The sequence below is a fragment of the Urocitellus parryii genome, chromosome 13, assembly GCF_045843805.1.
Source record: "Urocitellus parryii isolate mUroPar1 chromosome 13, mUroPar1.hap1, whole genome shotgun sequence".
In the NCBI taxonomy this organism is placed as follows: Eukaryota; Metazoa; Chordata; class Mammalia; order Rodentia; family Sciuridae; genus Urocitellus; species Urocitellus parryii.
In genome coordinates, this window is record NC_135543.1 from 48,597,855 (window position 1) to 48,620,939 (window position 23,085).

The 23,085-nt window shown below is 36.2% G+C and overlaps 1 protein-coding gene and 1 pseudogene across 1 annotated transcript in view; both read right to left on the reverse strand.

Annotated features, from left to right (window-relative positions):
• The window catches only part of Greb1l (GREB1 like retinoic acid receptor coactivator), a 249,918-nt gene that overhangs the window by 130,842 nt on the left and 95,991 nt on the right, over positions 1-23,085 (reverse strand). The window lies entirely within an intron of this gene.
• The window catches only part of LOC113182231 (large ribosomal subunit protein eL33 pseudogene), a 75,974-nt pseudogene continuing 65,834 nt past the window's right edge, over positions 12,946-23,085 (reverse strand).

Genomic DNA, 23,085 nt, shown 5'->3' on the forward strand with positions numbered 1-23,085 from the left:
TTCATTAAAAAATTCACATTCTTATACCTCATGAGCAAATATTTTTCATTTTCAGAAATTTAAATACCATAAACTCTAGAAAAACCAATCCTTTTAGCAAATGACTATTACATGCTACCAGATCAATGACTTATATTTGAAATGATATAAAAATACAAACTATATAAATTAAACTAGGAAAAAAAAGCAAATAAAAACCTAAGGGACATGAATTTTTATATTACTGAAGTGAACTTTGGCTTTAATAACATTGAGAAAAATAAATTTCTTAACCTACTGCAGGAAATTAAAAAAAAAAAAAAAACGCTTTCCTCAGAGATCAACAAAAGTAATTGATCCACCACAGAGGAAATATTCAATCTTCATTAAATATTTAGTCAGTGCAATAGACTGGTGGTTGCTATTTAGACCCCTTAATGAAGAAATAGTTCCTGTGTGGTGGGAATCATGTCTTGGGAGAACTGAATGGAGATGAGACAGGTCCTCAAGTCATGACACTACGAAATGACAGAAAACTGGAGACATGTTATGAAATGTATATTACTACTTTGAAATCTGATACCAAGGAAAGTGATACCTAAGGGAATATTAACATTAACAAGATTTGACTGGGTATGCAATTTGATTTCCTATTAATGTAGCACAATAAAATGTTCACATTTAAGATGTATAGTTGCCAACTCTGATACTCAACCGTTGCTTCTCTTTTCTGGGTCTGTTTCCTGATCCATAAAATGAGGAGGGAATTAAAAGTAATACACTTCTAGATTGAAAACAATATGTTGGTCTCTGCAGATAATATGATCTTATATGTGGAAAAACCTAAGAATTCACCAAAAATATTTTACAATACATTCAGCAAAATTGATATAAAGAATACAAAATTGACACTAAAAAATCAGTATCATTTATTTCTACACATTAACAATACACTATCAAAAAGAAATGAATAAATCATCCCACATACATTAGCAACAAAATAAAATGAGATATTTAGGAATAAATTGAACCAAGAAAATGAAAGATCTGTACATTATGAACACCAATTAATAAAATTGACTCAAATAAATAAAGACATACAATGTTCATGAATTGGAACAATTAATATTGTCAAAGTGCCTATATTACTCAAAGTAATCTATAGAACCAATACAATCCCTATCAAAATTCCAATGATATCCTTCACAGATGTAGAAAAACCAATCCTATAATTTGCATGGAGCCACAAGAGATCCTGAATAGCCAAATTAATCTTCTGCAAAAAAACAAAAAAGTTTGGAGGTGTTAGAAATACCTGACTTCAAAATTGACTGCAAAGCTGTAATAATCCAAACAGCATGGTACTGACATAAAAACAAACACATTGATATAAAAATAAGCTAATGGAACTAAATAGAGAGCTCAGAAATGAATCTATGGGGCTGTATGAGTTGTAGCTCAGTGGTAGAGTGCTTGCCTAACGTGTGAGGCACTGGGTTTGATTCTCAGGACCACATGTAAGTAAATAAACTAAAGGCCCATTGAAAACTTTAAAAAAATCTTTAAAAAAAAAGAAATAAATTTATACATTTACCACCAATTGATTTTCAACAAAGATTCCAAGAATACACAATGAAGAAAAGACAGTTTCTTCAATAAATAGTTCTGGGAAAATTGGATATCCCGATGCAACAAATAAAAATAATATAAAATTAGACTTTTATTTCACATCATATACAAAAATCAACTCAAAATGGGCTAAAAACTTAAGTGTATGATCTGAAACTGTGAAACTACTAGAAGAAAACATAGAGGAAAAGTTCCCAGACAATGGTCTGGGCAACATTTTTTTTGGATATGACTCCAAAAGCATAGGCAACAAAAGCAGAAATTGGCAAATGGAATTATACCAAACTAAAAAGCTTTTGCACAGCAAATAAACCAATCAAGAGAGTGAAGATACAACCTATAGAATGGGAAAATATTTGTTAAACCATACTTCTTTAATTTTTGGTACCAAGAATTGAACTCAGGGACACTCGACCATTGAGCCACATCCCCAGTCCTGTTTTCAATTTTATTTAGAGACAGGGTCTCACTGAGTTGCTTAGCACCTTGCTGTTGCTGAGGCTGGCTTTGAACTCACGATCTTCCTGCCTCAGCCTCTGGGATTACAGGTGTGTGCCACTGTGCCCAGCAAACCATATATTTAATGAGGAATTAACCCAAAATATATGAGGATCTGAAAAAAAAAGAAAGAAACAAAGAAAAAGAAAGAAAAGAATAGCAAGAAAACAATTTGACTAAAAATTGGGCAAAGAAATTGAATAGATATTTCTTAAAAGAAGACATACAAATGACCAATAGATATGTGAAATGCTCAGTATCACTAATCACCAAGGAAATGCAAATTAAAACCACAATGAGATACCACCTCACACTTATTATCAAAAAGGTGAAAGATATCAAGTGTTGAAGAGGATGTGATAAAAGCGAACTCTTGCATACTGCTGGTGGGACAGTAAACTAATATAGCCATTATAGGAAATATGCAGTTTCCTCAAAAAAATTCAAATAAGAACTACCATATGATCCAGTAGTTCAATCAGTGCTTGTATCTTCCCTTATCCATAGTTTCATTTTTTGCAGTTTCAGTTACCCACTGTCAACTTCAATCTGAAAATAATTAAATTTTCCTGGGCTGGGATTGTAGCTCAGTGGTAGAGTGCTTGCCTTGCATGCGTGAGGCCCTGGTTCGATCCTCAGCACCACATAAAAATAAAATAAAGATGTTGTGTCCACCAAAAAGTAAAAAATAAATATTAAAAAAATTCTCTCTCTCTCCTCTTTAAAAAAAAATGAGGTGATAGATATACTAAGTTGCTTGATTGAGCCATTCTACAATGTATACATATTTCAAAACATCACAGTATATAATATATATGGAAACATACATTTTTTATATAATATATATGTATATATGTATGTGTGCATATAGATATAGATATATTACCATGGTGGTAATGAAAAAAAGGAAGTGATCACAATCACAGCAACAACCACAAAAGTAATACCTAGGAATCATACACACACACACACACACACACACACACACACACACACCCGCGCCAGTGCTGCTGGGGATCAAACCCAGGGCCTCTCACATGCTAGGCTACCAATGAGCTACATCCCTAACCCTGATACCTAAGAATCCTAATGACACATAAGCGATAACATTCTTTTTGCATTACCAAACTTCATTGGGTGATTTAAATGAAAATTTGAATACATCGAGAAATATGCTTGGCTAATTAAAGAGAAGTCTAATCATAATAAACTATGTATTTCTCAGACCAAATAATAAACAACACAATTCTAAGGAAAAGATCAGTAGAGCTTTTGTGGAGCTCTACTAAAACATCTCTAATTTCATAAGGAAGATTATAAAAAAGACAAGAAAAATATTCTTTATAAAAATGTTATAAGGGGAGGTGAATCAGAACCACATATTAAACCACATCATGAAGAAAGAGTTTTTTGGTCATTAAAATCCGCAAGTAAGTGCTGGAGACTGGGTTTAATCTGTGGTGACCACATGGTCTCTTGTGATTCTCACTTGCTGTAAGCTCCTCCCACATTGAATCAGGACTGACTTATTAGTGAAATGCAAATTAAAAACACAAGAGAGGGCTGGGGATATCGCTCAAGCAAGGATAGATTGCTTGCCTCACATGCACAAGGCCTTGGGTTTAATCCTCAGCATCACAAAACAAAAACAAAACAAAAAAACACAAGAGATATCACTAAACACCTATCAAGATGGCTAACCTAGAGCATATTGAGAACTCACAAGACGCTAGTGATACTGCCACGCATGAATAGTAAAATACTCAACAAGACACAATGTGTGATTTCCAAGGTCATATACAGCAGCTTCTGCCTTGATCTCTTAGATTACTTGCACTGAGGGAAAGACATGCTATAGGGACTTCAAGCAGCTCCAAGGAAAGGCTTTCATGGGTACCAACTAAGGCCTCTTCCCAAGAGCTAATGCTAACGTGCCTAAGTGCTCTCCTTAACTCCTCTTGGCACCTTCAGTCACTTCTTTGCATTACACTGCAAATGAAATCTGGTCAATCCTTTGCTAAAAACCTTTTGAGATTTTACCTTGTTCTCAGGATAAAAATTAATATCCGTCGTATGCCTGCCCATTCTCCAGCCTTATCCTGCATTTCTTCTTTCTTAACCCCCTGCTCCAGCAACACTGAAATTGCCTCTGCCCGCAAAAGCACCCACTTCATCTTTTACTTTTGTCTACTAAATTTTTTTCATCCTTTAGATTTCAACTCAAGCAAGTTCTGCTCTCAGGGAACCTTGCTCACCTCCTTCTTAACAATCATCTCAATTCTATCCTACATAATAATCTGTGTGAGTAATTTAAGTTTATCTTCCCTATTAGATTCGAAGCTCCATGAAAGCAGGAACTATGCTTTTCGGGTTTAGTCGATTACTGAAATCACAACATCCACCTTGATATTCTTCAACATAGTAGCCACTCAAAAATATTCTCTGAATAACTCAGTAATTTATTGTATAGGGCTGGCAAAAAAGATGGGAAGCTCATTGATTATAGTCCAAAAGACTATTAACATTGAGGCATTATAATAGGATAAAAAGGACAAATTAGGGCGGGGATTATGGCTCAGTGGCAGAGCACTTGCCTCCTGCCTGTGAGGCACTGGGCTCAATCCTCAGTACCACAAAAAAATAAATAAATAAAATAAAGGTGTTGTGTACATCTACAACTAAAATTTTTTTTAAAAGAGGATAAATTAGTCATTTAATGATTCTATAATAATGATCAATAATTTAAAATGTAACCATTAAGAACACCTAAAATAAATTCCAGAGAGAATAATAGATTAAATTTAAATGTCTATACCCAAATATATTTATATGCCCATCCATATCAATCATATAAAAACTAAGAGGAAACAGAATTAATTATTTACTGCCTGGCATGGTGGCACATATCTGTAATTCCAGCTACTTGGGAGGCTGAGGCAGGAGAATCACAAGTTCAAAGCCAGCCTGGGCAACTTAGCAAGACTATCTCAAAGTAAGATAATTTTTAAAAAGGCCTGGTGATGCACCTCAGTGGTAGAGCACTTGCCCTGGGTCTAATCCCACACAAAAAAGAATGGTTTTATACTGATATTTATAACATCCATTGTCAATATTTATTGTGCTATCATAGTGAGAAGATTAGCTTTCTTAGACTATAATCACAAAGGAGAAGACAGAAAAAACTGACTAGTAAAAACATAAAGCTTTTTTTGTATGCTAAACATTGAAAACAAAAAAATTAATAAATGATCAATTAAGAAAAATGTTTCTAATAGAGTTAATGTTTATTATGAATACAATAAAGTAAAACATTAATACCCCCAACCTTGAGAACAACATAATAGTCCAACAACAGAAAAATGGTTAAGCACATATCTTAACAGTGATAACTGCTGCCCACGTACCTTGTAAACGCTGACTCATTAACACAAATCCATCCATAAGTACGATACTATATGAAGTGTATTTTTTGGCGGGGGCAGGGGTACTAGGGGTTGAATTCAGGGGCACTCGACCACTGAGTCCTTTTTTGTATTTTATTTAGAGACAGGTTTTTTTTTTGTATAGCACCTCAGGGTTGCTGAGGCTAGCTTTGAACTCCTGATCACCCTGCTTCAGCCTTCAGAGCCACTGGGATCACAGGCGTGTACCACCACACCCCACAAGAAGTATATTTTTGACATATAAACATATTCATAATGTATGAAATGGAAAATGTTATAAAAGCAATGTTGTTCCAATTGAAGGAAAAAACATAAAAATAACCAAATAAGATAAAGGAATAAAGATATAAATCACATTATTAAAAGGTAAAATGATTATGGGATATTTGTTTCCTTTAGGTTTATCTTTGTTTCCCAAATTTCTACAATGAAGTTGTTTCTTTAAAAATCTTAGCACACTGCAAACTTAGTGAGACCCTATATCTTTATTATTACTAATCTTACTGACTTTGCACATCTGATGTTGTAAAACCCGACTTTCTCCTTTGACAATACCTTTCACGTCAGTAAGTTTATTAGGTGAGTGGACAGTGACAAATACAGTTTATGAATGTTCACGTAGTAAAGACTGTAAATAAATATTACAACTTGATTTTACTATGTCTTCATATATCATTTTTACTATCATAAGCTAGTGAATCTTTTAAATTTATGCATAACAGCCTGTTTATGTAGCTTCAGAAGAACTTTCCATGATGATATAGGAAGTAGTCCAGAACTCATAGTCCCTACAATAAAACACAAATTATACACTGTAGTGTTTGAAAACTTTTATTCATTATCTTTCTGTACCTATTTAAGCTGATCTTCATCACACAGATCTTTTGCTATCAACTTGATTTTATTGGTCTCCTCCAAAAATTAGCCCACATCCATTTCTGTGCCCTTGTTCAAGTGGTCTATCTCACTCCCTCGCTTGACTTTCAGCCAGTCTTAACCCTTTTCTTACTTTGCTCATATTTAGCTTTCTCCTTATAACTCCACATCATGTAGCATTGTTCTGGGGACATATGGTTGGCACTTCAGAAACAAAAATATCATTAAAGTATTTCCAATGTAAAACCTACCTATATCGAATCACTAGGGAAATGTCTCTGTAGCTGTTTAAACTAAATATTTCTATTTTAAATATTTAAAAAATTTCTTCCTTTTAATGTTTTCAGATAGATGATATATTTACCTGATTAAAAACTCTAGAAGTTGAGAGGATTCTGGACATTTCCAAATCCAAACAAAGAAATGACAAATGTCTTAGGTGACAGATATGCCAATTACTCTGCTCTGATTATTACATGTTGCATACATATATGGAAATGTCACATGGACGTGGAACCCCATAAATAGGTATAATTATTATGTGTCAATTAAAAGTATAGATATATTTCAAAAATATAATGAATGAGGTGAGAAAAACATAATTATTCAAAAAAATCTAGAAGTAGGAAAGATACTAAAAAGTGTTCCTTTAAACCTTTGTCCTACAATCTCCCCTCACAGGAAACCACTTTTATTATTTTGTTTAAAATATACCCATTATATTTTTATAATATGTATGTATAAGCAAGGGCAAAACAGATACACTGTATTGCACCTTACTTTAAATTAAAAAATATTTTGGAGGGCTGGGGGTATAACTCAGTGGTAGAGCATCTGCCTAACACGTACAAGGCCCTGGGTTCAATCCTCAGCACCATAAAAAAGAAGAAGAAGGAAAAAAAAAAAGGTTTTTGGAGATCTTTCTATACAAGTGCATGAAGATATTTCTTATTCTGTTTTATGGATTCAAAGAATTCACTGACATGTATATACCACAATTATTTTAAAGTCATCCCTTAATGATGAACACTTGGTTTCCAATCTTTGTTATTTCTAAAGGTAATATAATAATAAATCCTGCATTAATACACAACAATTCTGCACTTGTTGGTTAAATTTCTTAGAAATGAAATTGCTGAGTCAAAGAAAATATTCAGTTTTAATTTTGTTAAGTATCACCAAACTGCCCTCCATAAGGATTGAAGCAATTTTTACTCCCATTAGCAATTTATATATGCCCCAACCTTCATCAATGTAGAATATTATCTATCTTTGGATCTTTGCCAATCTGACAAATGAAAAATGATATCTCAATGTAGTTCTAATATTAATTTCTCTCATGAATGAAATAAAATATTTTTTCAGATATTTAAAAGCCCCTATATTTTTTTCCTGAAATGGTCATTCTTCATTTTTCTGATTGTTGGTGTCATTATTGATTTATAGGAGCTCTTTATATATTAAGGAATTTTATTTTCTGGCTTCAGTTGCAACATTTTCCTTAATTTTGCCAGAAGCTTTGACTTTTAAATGTGCTTATGCTGTTCATTGTCATTTTTCTATGCAGTTTTAATATTTATTTATATAGTGGTACTAGGGTCTTGCACATGCCAGGCAAGTGCTCTACCATTGAGCAACCCAACCCCCGGCTTTTATTTTTATGCAACTAGATTTACAATTTACAATATGTTAAACAGTTGTATAGAAACACAGAACTCACTTTAGCTGAGTAATCTTACATAAAAAAACTATATAAACTAGTGTTATATTTCCTAGAGGCCCTAAGAAAGCAATGAAGTAGAATAGAGGAAAGAGATATGAATTTTAAAAAAACTATCTAATAAATAGAATCCCCAAAGATTTTTTTTCAATTTAAAAAAGAACTTCTTAAGCCTTGTCAGTTTATTGATTATCTTGTAAGAAGAACAAAACACATTTTCCACCCTGCCCATTCCCTCTTGCTATTAAAAGCGGAAGAAACCCAGACTCCACTCCTCCTACCTCCATACAGTGGAAGAGAAGAACCAAGAAGATGGGTTTGAAGTAGAAGGCAGGAGCCTCAACTTCCACTATCAGCCCTTTCTCTACCTCCTATCAAGGTTCTACCACTTGTGTTTAGTCCACTCTTGAAAAACGTGATTCAAAGAACTGTCTTTCCTGGTGACCCCCTACATCTCCATCATTAACTATAAAATATTTTCTGAGTTTCTGCTCCCAAATTAGAAATGTCTACAGAACATCACTTTTGTGTTCTGCTAGCCCCTCAATTTCAATGTGTCAACACAACATGCCCAAAATTTATATGTTCAAAACAAAACTCATTATGATTAGAGTAAAAGTTACCCAGATTCTCTGATTTCATAATTTTATTCATTGATTTACACAGAAACTATGACTATACTAGGAATGATGATAAAGACCATCCCTACTCTCAAAGGATCCCAGTCTAGAAGTTAAGGCAGATCCATAAATGTGTCCAACAGAAGTAAGAACAAAGTACTATCAAAGCTCAGAGAATGTAGCAACTCTGGAGAAATGGAGACAACATCAGAGAATCAGACAACATCAGAGAAACAGAAAAGAGGAGATGATTAAAGGAATCAGATCCTAGAGAGGGTAGAAAATTGAGAGAGGAACAAAGATGGACGTCACACATTGATAACAGAACCCCAAGACTCAAGCCCTGATGGGAGCCAAGATACGTCAGTGGCCTTTGACATCACCTCCTAACTTTAGGAGGGAAAGACAGAAACGTCTAACTTCTAGTCTAGTGCTTCCTGCCGTTTGCAGACAAAGGTAATTGGTACAGAAAGCACTGAGTTTGTCTTCAGTTGTCCCCGGATGTGCCCGTTCCTTCAGAAGTCAGAAGTCATGTGAAAACAGAAAAAATAATTTCTCTGGCAGTTTCCTCCCAAGCTGGAAAATTGTCAGTGGGATCCACTCTTCTGTTTTTCTCTGAAGGGAGGAGCCATGGGTTGGTTGTTCATTTTGTATATGTTGCCCCAGAAGAAAATTGGATGGGTGGCTTGAAGGAACAACCATCACCCATGAAAAAGTTTTACTCACCTGCTGTGTTTAGTTTTGAGCTTGCCTGGGCAGCTGTGACGGATTTGGGAGTTCTCCTATAGGCAGTGTGGACTGGATATTGTTCAGTTGGTATCTCTCTAAGGGAATTGGATAGGGGCTTTCTCTTTGTAACCTTTCTGATGATACCTGGGTTCTACCTTCACTTTTTATGCCTTAAAAATTTGTATCTTTTTTTAAAAAAATTCTGTATATATAATCATAAAATTTTATTCTTATATATTTAAGTTGATTTTTGCCTATCAACTACTTAAAATCAAACTTATTGAACATTTTTACTGATTTTGATAATTCACCCATAGTTTTTTTATGTATGCAAGCACATGATCTATGTCATTATTGTCTCATCTTAGTCCCCAAAGTAGCATTTTCCTCTTTTTTAAAAAAAAAATATTTATTCTTAAGTTTCAGGTGGATACAATATCTTTATTTTATATTTATGTGGTGCTGACGTTCAAACCCAGTGCCTTGTGCATGCTAGGCGAGCACTCTACCACTGAGCCACAACCTCTTTTTACACTAATATATTGACCAGAGTTCTTTTATAGGTACTCTTTATTAGATGAAGGATGTTCTCCTCGATTCTTAGTGTGATAAAGCGCTTTTTCATAAAGAGATATTAAATTTTTTTTCAAATGCTTACTCTGCATCACTTAAAATAACTATCATTTTTAAAAATTTTATGTATTATGTAATAATGCTATGTAATCTTAAATAATTTAATGTTGATATAATAAAATGCATTAACTTACAATGTTAACAAAAGAAAGAGATAGCACAGTATGTTCTGAAGATGAGTCTCTACCCTACCTGGCATTACTAAGCTCCTGGGTGTGAGAAAGGGAAGGGTAGGAAGGGAAGATGGAAATGTACACACAGGTATTAGGAGTTGAGAGACTCGATCCTATAAATCCAAAGTAGCCATACAAGGGCATTAAGCAAAAGAATGACATGTTCCCATTTCAGCTTTGAAGAGATTCCTTCAATACTAGTCTGGAAGACACTCACATGGGATGCAGGGACAGTGTTCATGTACTTTACATAATAGTCCTGGTGAGAGATCATGGGTGCAGTTACAGCAGGAATACACAGAGGATGGGATGAACCCGAGTCACATTTAGGGATTGAATCAGTAGGAGTGACTGATGATAGGGAGAAGTGAAGGAAAAAACCTGAGTCTCTACCTTGAATTTTGTTTTGTCCATCTCCATCATTAGTGGCTTAATCCAGGCACCCACTATCTCAGTTACTCATCCAACAAACAGTAAATATTCACTAAGTGCCTTCTTTGCATCAGGTCCTGAAGACACAAAAGTGTACAAACTGGAAATGGTCTCTGCACTTAAAGATCTTAGTTAAGGACTCAAGTTACCAATGCTTCACCTCCTACATCTTATCTAATCCCCAGGAATGTCCTATAAGTACTATTATTGTCTCTATTTTTCAGATGAAATAACTCAGACAAGATTTGCTAAAGATTACACAGCTAACTGATAAGTGGTGGTGCCAGGAACTAAAAACAGACCCACCTTACTGCAAACACATGCTTTAAATCACTTGACCATGATAACTCTCACGCAATTACATCCAACATGTTAGTAAAGTGAAGCAGGAGGCATCACGATACCAGACCTTAAATTATACTACAGAGCTGTAGTAACAAAAACAGCATGGTATTGGCACCAAAACACACATGAAGACAAATGGAACAGAACAGAAGACATAGAGACAGATCCACATGAATACAGTCACCTCATATTAGACAAAGGTGCCAAAAACATATATTGGAGAAAAGATAGCCTCTTCAACAAATGGTGCTGGGGAAACTGGAAATCCATATATAGTAGAATGAAATTTAAATCCTATCTCTCACAAACAATCTAAGTGAACCTGAGAATTAGACCAGAAACCCTACACCTGCTAAAAGAAAATACAGGCCCAACACTCCAACATGTCAGCACAGGAACTGACTTCCTTAACAAGAATTCTAAAGCATAAGAAGTAAAATCAAAAATCAATAAATGTGATGGCATCAAATTAAAAAGCTTCTTTACAGCAAAGAAAACAATTGAAAGCATGAAGAGAAAGCCTACAGAGTGGGAGAAAATCTTTGCTACCTGTACCTCAGATTGGACATTAATATCCAGAATATACAAAGAACTCAAAAAACAACACCCCCTTCAAAAAATAACCCAACCAATAAATGGGCACAGAAACTAAACAGACACTTCTCTAAAGAAGAAATATGAACAGTAAACAAATATATGAAAAAATGTTTAGCATCTTTAGCAATTAGAGAAATTCAAACTAAAACCACATTGAGATTTCATCTTACTGTAGTCAGAATGGCAATTATCAAGAAAACTAAGTAACAATAAATGTTGGTGAGGATGTGGGGAAAAAAGTACACTCATACATTGTTGGTGGGACCGTAAACTGGTGCAACCTCTCTGGAAAACAGTATGGAGATTCCTCAAAAAATTAGGAATGGAATCACCATTTGACCCAGTTATCCCACTCCTCCCCAAAGAATTTATATAAATCAGCATACTATAGTAATGCAGCCACATCAGTGTTTATAGCAGCATAATTTACAATAGCTAAGCTATGGAGCCAACCTAAGTACCCTTCAACAGAGAAATGGATAAAGAAAATGTGGTGTATATACACAATGGAATATTGCTCAAGTCATAAAGAATGACTTTATGATATTTGCCAGCAAATGGATGGATCTGGCTACCGTCATGCTCAGTGAAATAAGCCAGTCCCCCAAAACCAGAAGTCAAATGTTTTCACTGATATGTGGAAACTAACCCACAATAAAGGGGGAAGAAGAATAAAAGTTCGGTGGAGTAGACAGTGGGGATTGAAGGGAAGGGAGAGGGAATGGGAAAAGGAAAGACAGTAGAATGAATCTAACATAAACTTTCCTAAGTACATACATGAATATACCACAGTGAATCTCACCCTCGAGTACATCCACAAGAAATCAATTTTAAAAAAAAAAAAGCTGTGGGTAAATGGTAGAAAGATCAATAGAGGGAAGGGAGCAGGAGGTAAGGAAAGGGAAGGGGAAGGAGAGATCTGGGGTCTAAACTAAACCATGATATATTCCATGCTTTTATTGTTACATCAAAACAGATTCTACTGTTATATATAACTAAACAGAACAAATTAAAAAAAAAACTATGACAGAGAGTACACTGACTTGGCTTATTGCAGTCTCCTAATTGTATATAATTTCTGCATTCAGCATATTCCAGCCAGGGTAATTTTTTAAAAATGCAAATTGGGGTGTAGGATGGTACCTTCTCTGATTGAGGTGCTTTGAGGAAGAAGGTGAGGTTTTAGATGAAAGGTGAGTCATTTGGTTTTTAGACGTACTGTTTTTTTTTTCCCAAGAGCACAAATCCATCTTCATTTATTTTCCATTAGTTTAAATCCTTGAGGAAGACAGCATCACACAGATTCTGTGTCCAATGGCCTTAGCAGGAAGGTTGCTTTGGAATTTAGCCTGAACCATGCCACTGTTTCCACGGGCACGCGTAACCTTTCCCCAGATGACTCTGGTTTTGTTTGGTTTGCCACCAGGAGTCACTGTGTGGTTTTTTGCTTTGCACACATAAGTACATCTCTTGCCCAAGGAGAACTCGGTTTCACCTCTGGCATAAACACCTTCAATTTTTAGAAGAGTGATGTGCTCCCTTTGGTTCCAAAGACCCTGCTTATAGCCAGCAAAAAATGGCTTTGCACCACAGTCTCCCAGCAGGCCTCCACAGGCTCCAAGGTGCCAGAAAGAGGAGACATACTGATTTTGAAATGGCTGTGAAACATCCAAATGGGACACCCAGCAGTAATTTGATAGATGAATCTGAAGTTCAAGGGAGAGCCCTGGTTGGAGATAAAGCACTTCTGGCTTTATCTCCAGGTACTCATTAGTACCTGGGGGCCAGCTAAAATCAAGGCAATTACTAGGATTCTTCAGGGGCTCCTAAGAGGGAGAGGAGCAGCCTGCTGAGACTGGGACAATGGGGTACAGGCTTGAAGAGAGGAGAAGAGATTTGAAGTAAGTGATTAGAGAAAAAGCAGATCTTTGCAAGCACAAAGATATAATTAAGTGGTACTTAGGATTAAGGACAATGAATTTATAGTGACATCAATTTGCAAGGATGAGGGATTTTATCCAATAGCAATCACCAAGAATAGGAATGCTAGCCCAAATTTTAATTTACCAGTTCCTGTTCTTTTTTTCCCCCAGCCTGATTTAAAACATTGCCTGTGAGCTCTCAGAGCACCATGAATTTGACGTGTTGTTAAACATTCATCCTATATCATCCTATCTAAGTCCATCTTCCCTTTGAACTTTGGAATCCTCCGTTTGTTTGTTATTTTCATTCCCAGCAATTCACATTTGTCGCCTCTCCAGGTTAGACTGTGAACTCTCTGAAAGGAGGAACTGTGGCTTCAACATCTTTGCAAGATCACCCCAGTGCAGGGTTCCACACACAGGGTACCCTCCGGAAACACATGTGGGGTGGGATTGACTTTAATCTGGTACCCGAAACAGAAAAAGAAACCAACTCTCAAGCAGTGATTTTAAGTTTTCAGACATGGAATTAGCAGTCTCTCTTTCAACCTTTCACTCTCTGTTTTACATTAAGAGGTAGTTAGATTAACTCTACCATAGTATATGCCCACTTTTCTTTGGAGCTGGGGCTCTACCGGCAGCTCTGTAAATTCTGTGACCATGAATAAGCTACTAAGTATCTCTGGGCCTCTTGAATCCTCACTGATAAAATTTAAAGGATTGAACCCAAAGATTGTTGATGTCTTTTCTTGTTCTAAAATCCAAATAAGGGTTACCTATAAACTATATCTGAAACCATTGCCTTATGACGAACATTGAAAACCTGGCTTCCCTACTGGAAATGGAGAATTCGTTTCTCTATAAAACTGGATTGTAATCTACAAAGTATATCACTTCTCTAATGAAGACCACATTTAATATTTAGCTACTGGTTTGGCTGCTGGTTAAAATATTTTGTCAGATGTAAGTTTGCTTTTCAGTGGTAGGTTTACCCATCCAGTGAAAGAACACCTTAGATTACTTTAGGAGTAAAAAGAAAAGAAAGCAGGAAGAATATGAAATGTGGCTCTCATATACTTCTTGCTAAAACACTTTTTTTTTTCACATGAGAAACCAGGAGTGTCAGTGACTTAGTCAAAATTAAGGAATGCTAAATATCAAGGATAGTACCAGAATGCAAGCCCCAGCCCCTTTTTAAACCACCAAATTGATCAAAAGTTTCCTGAAGGACAAAATCAGATGAAGGTAAAATGCCAACGGGTTGAGTTTAAACAGAGACTCTACTTTATTCTTTCCAGGTTCAAAAATAAACAATCCCAGTGATTAGCCTACAGGGCTGGCAGATGACATTCTGATTCCTCAACAAAAATATTTGTATTTTTGCATCACAGTTAGTACACCAATTGTTTAAATTCAATTAATTGAAAACAAGGAGAACTAACAAACCTAGAGCTCAATTTTCCTCCACTCTTTTGGAAGACATATGGGGGGAAAAAAAAAAACCCTGGGGCTCCCTTCATTAGCAGCCAGGGTGGTGAGTCTCATTGTAAACCCACTTATAAAGGCTCATGGCTACCTGCAGAGCCAAGGAGTACAAATCACATTAGTGAAGACACCAGATGACCAAAGGAAGCAGTGAGGGCCCGGTAAAGCTAGTAAACAAAAGGCAGCATTCCAAATGAATGCCATTGCTAGAATCTGCTTTGTCAACTGCCTGGATCTGAGAACCCTAAAGCAGATTAGCTTAAAACAACAAAAGATTCAAATAAGATACAAAGAACTCGTACTGACACATTAAGAAATTGTCTTCATTAGATCATCAGGTGCTTAAGAGTAATTATTTAGAAAAATAATTTCATCTAAATTGTGTTTGAGGCAATGAGGCCTAGAATAACAAAAATCTAAGTATAGTTCCTGATGTATCATGTTCATGGCCAAAATTCATGAGCCAGACATACTGGCCTTTTTTTTTATTTTTTATTTTTAAACTTCCTAATATTTTGAAGTCTGTAATAACTTTAAAATTTACTGCCCACATCGTTTTGGCTTTGCCAACTCTACTCAAGAGGGCTAGCTTAAGTACAAACTAGAAAAAAACTCAAACTTCTCCCAGTGTAATTCTAAGATGTGTAATAGTAGGCGGATCAGCATCCCACCCATTATCAGATGTGGGAACCATCAGTCTGAAGTTTTACGAATGTATTGCACACAGGCCAAAAAAAAAAAAAAAATGGTTTAGATAATTTAAATAGTCCCCAAAGCCTAAAAGTCAAAATTTAGGTGTAATAATGAGAACCTTTCCTTGTAATTTTTCTTTTCCAAGAATTAATTTCTCATCATACCTCCTCACTTTCATTTGACTGTAATAATCAACCCTTACAAAGAACAAAAGTAGCTCCGTTTTCCCACTTTCCTTTGAAAGGCAAGCCCATTGTTTCTTCAAACTAACAGGGTAACAACAGGGCTTACACTGCCACAACAGTTCACGCCTTGCCTAACCAGCTGGTGTCACCTGGGGCTTTCAGGGCAGGTGAAAATTTGACTTCATTTGTGTTCAAGTGGAAAAACACTGAGAAAGTTCTGTGAGTCTAAACTCCCAAAAGCTCTTTTGGATCCACCGCCCCTATAGGTCTAAAAATGGTTAAGTCAATCACATTGGTGGACAGAGGGAAAAGGAAGCATGAAGATAAAGGGACTTGTAGCTGAGCCACATTTCAAGTGGATTGCAAATGAGGGGTACAGCCACCCCCCTTGCCCATTGCAGACTCACCATGAAAGAAACCTTGGCCAGTTCTATATACTCACTGGTCTTCAGTTTTGTCACATAGACAAGTTGCAGAAACCTATCCTATGAAATCTGTGACTAGTATTTTTGCTCTGATGGTTCTTTATTTGCTGACTGCAACATGGAGTGTCTCCCTCCATTTTCTCAACTACTCTTTCTCTCGGCAGGCAAGAGGAGGCAGGGCCAAGAATCACGCAACCTGTGCTGCTCTGAAAGCAGAAAGACAGGTTGTGGCAAATCGAGCTCCACTCCTTTATAATTAGGTGACTTGAGGCTCATGATCTGTGAAATGAGACTCTCTCCCACCTCAGAGAGAAGGTAATGTATGTGAAGCATGCAATAAATGTTGATACCCTTCCCTATAGAGATCCCTATCCATAGAAAGAACAATGTTTTTACACCTTCTAAAGTTTTATTGTACATATTATCTCAGTTAATCTTTATCAGACAACCATGCTCATAAGTAGCCAAACTGCTATTCAAATGCATGTCTTACTCTAGAACCAATGTTTATTCTATTTTAGTGCTATTTGAGGGGCTGCGGTGGTAATGGGACCACAATGATCTCCTATATCATCATGTCCTATGCGGTTGGGGTGGAGAGCATGGCTTAAACTGGGAGAGATCCTAAAAACACACAAAGGGGAAAAAAATAGATAAACAAACAAACCCATACCGCTTAGTAAGGTAACTGCTAGAAAGGTAAGTGGCATTTGAGGCTTGTCAACAAAGCGTCCACTTCAGAAGGCAATGAGAATGAAAGCGTAAATATGATTACACCATTCTAGGTTCTAGGTCTGTATAAGAATGTCGTTGTTTTAGGTGTGGCAAAGAAACACTTATAAAAATAATACACGTACCAAATATTATATTAGTCTAAGGTTAAGAGAGCTTTCCTTATTGCCTTTGGATGCAACCAACTTCTAAATTAACCAAAAATTTCTAAATAACATCTCCGATCTGCACTGGGAGCTTGGATAACACTTTGCTTCATTCAGGTCCTCACAATAGCATTCGGAGATAAACACGCTAGCACTGATGACACAAGAAAACAGACTCCAAAGGCTGAATGACTTGTTCAAGAAAGTTACTAGTGCTGAGATTCTACCTGCATCCCTTAAACTCTGTATCTTGTGCTCTTCAAACTAAACACAGCGTATTCCCTATGATCACAGAAAAGATTCTGTGAAATGGTCCAAACTGCAATCAAAATTGTTAGCTAAAAATCAACGGAGAACTAATTAAGGAAAGGTTGGATAAACTTGAGTTTACTTATACATTCTGCAAAAAATACCTACTTAAAAACTTCTGAGGACAGTCTGCCAAAGATAATTGGTTTAAATATGAAAAAAAAATGTTATTCCTGGTCTACCAGAGAAGTCAGACTAAAAGAACATCAGATTCCTAGTCTCCTCTTACATAATTCTATAATTCTGACTACTGTTTGTCTTTTCTAGACTTCAAGTTCCCTCTCTCTCTCTCTCTTCCCTTCCTCTATGACCCCCTCCCTCCCTCCCTTCCTTTCTTTCTTCCTGTGCTACAAATTGAACCCAGGGCCTCACCCATGCGCTACCAATTTGAGCTACACCCTCAAATTCCTAATAAGATAAATTTAAAACTTATTCCAGGTGCATGCTCAGCATACACAAGATTCTGGGTTCAATCCCGCACATTGGAGGGTGGGGGGAATCTTAACCCAAAAGGACAATTTTTAATCCACAGATATGATCTTTACTCTCCCTTATAACCTCTCATTCTGTCACCTACCTTGAGAAAGTCTTTGGTGAAAAGTAATCAGGTAAGTGGGCTGATGGCATAAGTTGGAAGAAAATTGTTCTTTCTTTCTTTCTTTCCTTTTTCTTTTTCTTTCTTTCTTTTTTTTTTTTTTTTTTTTTTTTTTTTTTTTTTTTTTTGAGTACAAAGTGAAGAATCCTGGGAAGAAACACCATGGAGATATAGTGATCATAGTTATGGCTGAAGATAACCAACTGACCAGTGAGGTGGAGTGGGTCAGCCCCGTAAGCAGGGTGCCCCGAATGGGCTCTGGTCTGACAGTGGTGGTGATGGCAGGATGATAAAAGGGCTGAATGATAAATCACAAGTTGTAGCGAGGAAGAATAGAACGCATGTTCTCATTTGTTCCAGCAACTGTGCAACACAGATATATCTGACCTGAATGTAACAAAATAGAAAATCTGGTTGGAATTACTACTGTTTTTTTCCTGATGAGATCAATGTGGCTGGTGAGACAGCTTTGAAATTCAGAATCATTTAGATCAGTGTTTCTCACAAAGTATGGTTCAAGGACTGCATAAAGAACCTGCTAAAGAATACTTTTTATGTAGATTCCTTATCCTCTCTCCAAGAAATTTCTTAGGCAAGGAGTCATGGGAAGAACTTGGGAATCTGAATTTTTGAATACCCCAGAAATGTTGCAAGATTTAGCAAATAGGTACATTAACCCAAGATGATGCTGTGACCTATGAGTTTTAAAACTATTGATTTGGATTTTAAAAAGAAAGATAAAAATTAAAAAAAAAACATTTATGTATTTTACTGGGAATTGAACCAAGGGCACTTTGACACTGAGCTACACTCCCAGTCTTTTTTATTTTTTATTTTGAGACAGGGTCTCACTAAGTTGCTTAGGGCCTCATTAAGATGCCATGGCTGACCTCAAACTTGCAATCCTTATGCCTCAGCCTCTTGAATTGCTGGGACTACAGGTATGCACTTACAATGCCCAGTGAGTTTATTAAATGGGATGCTTATTTTTTTTGGAGAATTTTAATATTTATTTGTTTATTTTGGCGGACACAACATCTTTGTATGTGGTGCTGAGGATTGAACCCAGGCCGCACTCACGCCAGGCGAGCACGCTACCACTTGAGCCACATCCCCAGCCCGGGATGCTTATTTTTAAGCATTAGCCAAACACATCTAAAATAAAGGAGGAAAAAACAGATTAAAAAAAGAAAAATAACCCTTATTGTCCAACTTTCAGATTGGATAGTTGATCGTTTCAATCTTCTCCTTTGGAAAATGGAAATAAGCCAGTCATGGTGCCTGATAAGCCCCTTGCCATCCTGTGGGTCTGTTCACAAAGTGCACAGAGGAATTCCTCAAAGGAGGTCTTAACAGCATGGAAGAGTTGGAAAGACCACTGTGCCCTGATGATAGCAACCTGTTCCTGGGATTATCGTTGTATCCAGCATTCCCTGAATGACTATAGCATTTGGCCTTTAACTTTCCTCTCAGCAAGGAACAAGTTCATATTAAAAATAATACAAATGATTATCAATTGACTAAGTTTTAGACTATAAAATCTAAAATTTTGAAACCCTAAGAATAAATAAAAAAATTTCCAATGGTTTTATGGCAAACATCATCCTCACAAAATTATTGGATGAAACATGATTCTTAGCATCCAAAGAAAGAAAAATTCCTCTAGTCTTTGTATTCCACTTTTCCCCCACAAATGGCTTCTACCAAGCTTTCAGGAATAATGGGATCCTGCTCTGCATGAAGGGTCTATGTTCCTAAAGAATATTGTAGAGTGTTCAACTGTGTAATGAGAAGCATCTGGTCTGCGGCATTCTGAACTACAGGAGCCTGCAAATGATACCTGACAACCCCATTTATGAAAAAAAAAATACACCGAAAAGTTGTATTACTGAATACCAATTGCTAAAGCATTTCACCAGAGAAGGGATGCCTAAAAACAGGGATGTTCTGAGAACGTGGTCTAGAGCAAAGAAGGGTGAAATAATAAACAGACATATGGAGAGTTTGCAAAGATAAATTTTGATTACTAGCAGCATCCTGGTGTTCAGTAAATGCCAATGTGCCTCAGAAATCACAGCACTGCTGCCTGTGACATCTGTTGTGAGATGCCAATGTCAGTATATGCCATTAACGAGAAGGAATTACTATATAAATTGCAAAGTGAGTAACATTAAGTAGAGTGCACACACAGGAAATAAGTATAATCTCACCTGATGTAAGTGGGACCCAGTAGAATCTATTTGCTTATTCAAGTTTTCTCACTTCATAATTACCCTGTTGCTTTATTCTAACAGATATGTGGAAGGCTAGGTTGAATGTCATCTGACGTAGTCCTCATTTTATTTTGTTTGTTCTATAATGATGCTAGTGGACTACTGATAAAGCAGTCAGGACTTTCCTTAAGGTACTTACACAAGTCACCTCACAGAAGGAGGGGAGACACCCATCTTCCATGAACAAGCACGATGAAGGGAGTGTGTGAATTTTCAACAAAAGACAAAGCTTTGTACCAGAGGGGAAGAAGTAGTTTATTTTTCCATTTATATAAGAAAGAAGGAAAGAGACAGTGGCTGCTTCCCATTCCAAACTGTCCAGGGCATGACTTCTCTTTCTTAACAAATGAACAAAGTTGGCTACTGCAGTTTCCAGAGGGATCTGGAAAGGACTCAAGTCACTAATGATTACATTTCATCTGTAGCTAGTTTAACCTTTGAAACCAGCCAATAACAGAGACCAAGAGGGAAGGTCAATGCAGCCTTGTCCTTCTGGCATCCTCTCACTGTTCAGACGGAGAACAGTTTATTAAGAAGATTATTTTTAAAAAATGCAAACACTATATAGAGAGACTATAATCAAGGTCTTCAAAAATTTTGTTTCAATATCCAGAACCTGAGAAACTCTTAGGTCTTAGGTGCTTATTTTCCCTTTTAATCATTATGTGGAAGTGGAATGATAAAGCTTCTACATTTAAAAAAAATCACCAAAGAAAAATATCTTTTGTCCTTGATTCATCTCTCTTTTCACATTATTTTGGTCTGACAAACCATCTGTTTCTTGAATGAAGACATTCTTGATATATGCCCAAAGACACACTATCTTTTTTTTTATAGTGTTGAAACATTCCTCTTAATGCTGGAGGTATGATATGCTACTAATAAATATAAAAAATACAAAATACATTGTTGCATATTGAAAATATACTGCGCAGTCACTGATATTTCAATCATGTATTCATTATTAACCAGGCTACAAAATATTAAATAACCTTCTCTGATTCTACATTTACACGTCCATTTTAAAAATGGGACATCCTCTTCTTTCTCCATAATAACCCCTTCTCCTGCTTATTACAGGGAAAGTGAGAACATGATCACTAAGATTAATGGAGCATTGGCAAAGTATTTTAGGTACAAATGACCCACTTTTATGTGCTGCCAGAAAAACTCAGCAAGGGTTTAGAAAGGAGAAAACCCGAAGTTCTTTTTCATTGAATTCATGCAGCCAGTGGGTGATAAATTGATTGTTCTCTTTGGATGGCAGGGTCAGAAAAACAGAGAGAAACATTTTCTATAACTGGCTAATTTTTTAAATTAATTAGTAACTGTTTTTTTCTCTTAAACCACTCTATGTTACTGAGATGAATTACCTTCAGTTTTAATCACAACTCTCTTAAAGGTCAGTTCATGCTGTTAAAAGTGCAAGAGGATCATAATGGATGCATTTTCTCCAGCAAGACAAAATGCAACAGGATCATCACTTCCTTTTCCATAAAGGAAGGAGAAAAGGGATTGAACTTACCCTCTGGACTACTATTTTCCTGTAATTAGTTCTTAAAAACATCATGTATTTTGTGAAAATCATCTCTTTGGTTTATCTTAAAAAAACACTAGAAATAGAATTGGTAATATATTAAAGTTTAGATCACATTGAATGCTCAAGAATTCTAAATTTAAGACTTATCTAAATATGACTATCAAATGTGAATTAAAGTAAGATTTGAAACTGGGAGTGGTAGCTCACTCCTGTAGTCCTAGCTACTTGGAGGGCCAAAGCAAGGGAATCACTTGAGCCCAAGAGTTTGAGACTAGCCTGAGCAACAAAGCAATACCACCTCTCAAAAAAATTTAAAAAAAAAAGAGAGAAAGAAAGAAGATTTTTCACTTACTTGGTCTTGGCCATGAATTTTCATAAAAAGTCTGAATCTGGCCCTTCAGGTACTACAGTCATTACAAAATGGTTACTAATGTCAGCTAATATTTAATGCCCACTTTATTGAATTTTTCCCATAAAATCAACAGTTAATTTTATTTAAAACCAAGGTGTAGCTATCATTTCACTGGGTCCTTGGGAAAAGCAGGGACAGAAGTGGAGGTACAGCTGCTGCAAACCTTGTCTTAAAACACTGATGTTAAGAGAGTGCCACTGGTGATCTATATTCAGAATCACCAAACCAAAACATTATGCACAGCATTAATATTGAACATAATTAGCCCATGAACCCAGATATATGTGCATGTGTGTGTGAACAGTATGCTTCCTTACAGATGTAAAGTACTGAGAGACCTCTAGTACCTAGCTCAGAGAGACAGTCAAGTACCTAGACATGAAAGAAAAAATGAATTTTTACTGTGGAATAATCAAAGAAACTGGAACTGTCTTGTATTGGAGGTATAAGCTCATCCTTGGGTATAAAGCAAAATAGCAGTTTACCAGCATCATGACACAGATCCCAGGGAGAAATGACAACTCACCTGAAGGGAAGAGACTTCATTTCTAGAGAAAATGACAATAAAATAAAAATATGGCTGCTCAAGCCACATAATGTAGAGGCAACTAACCTTCACTAAGGACTTTAACAGTCCCTGAGGATATCATGTATTTCAAAGCAGCACAATAGAGGAGCTTTATAAAATTATGAC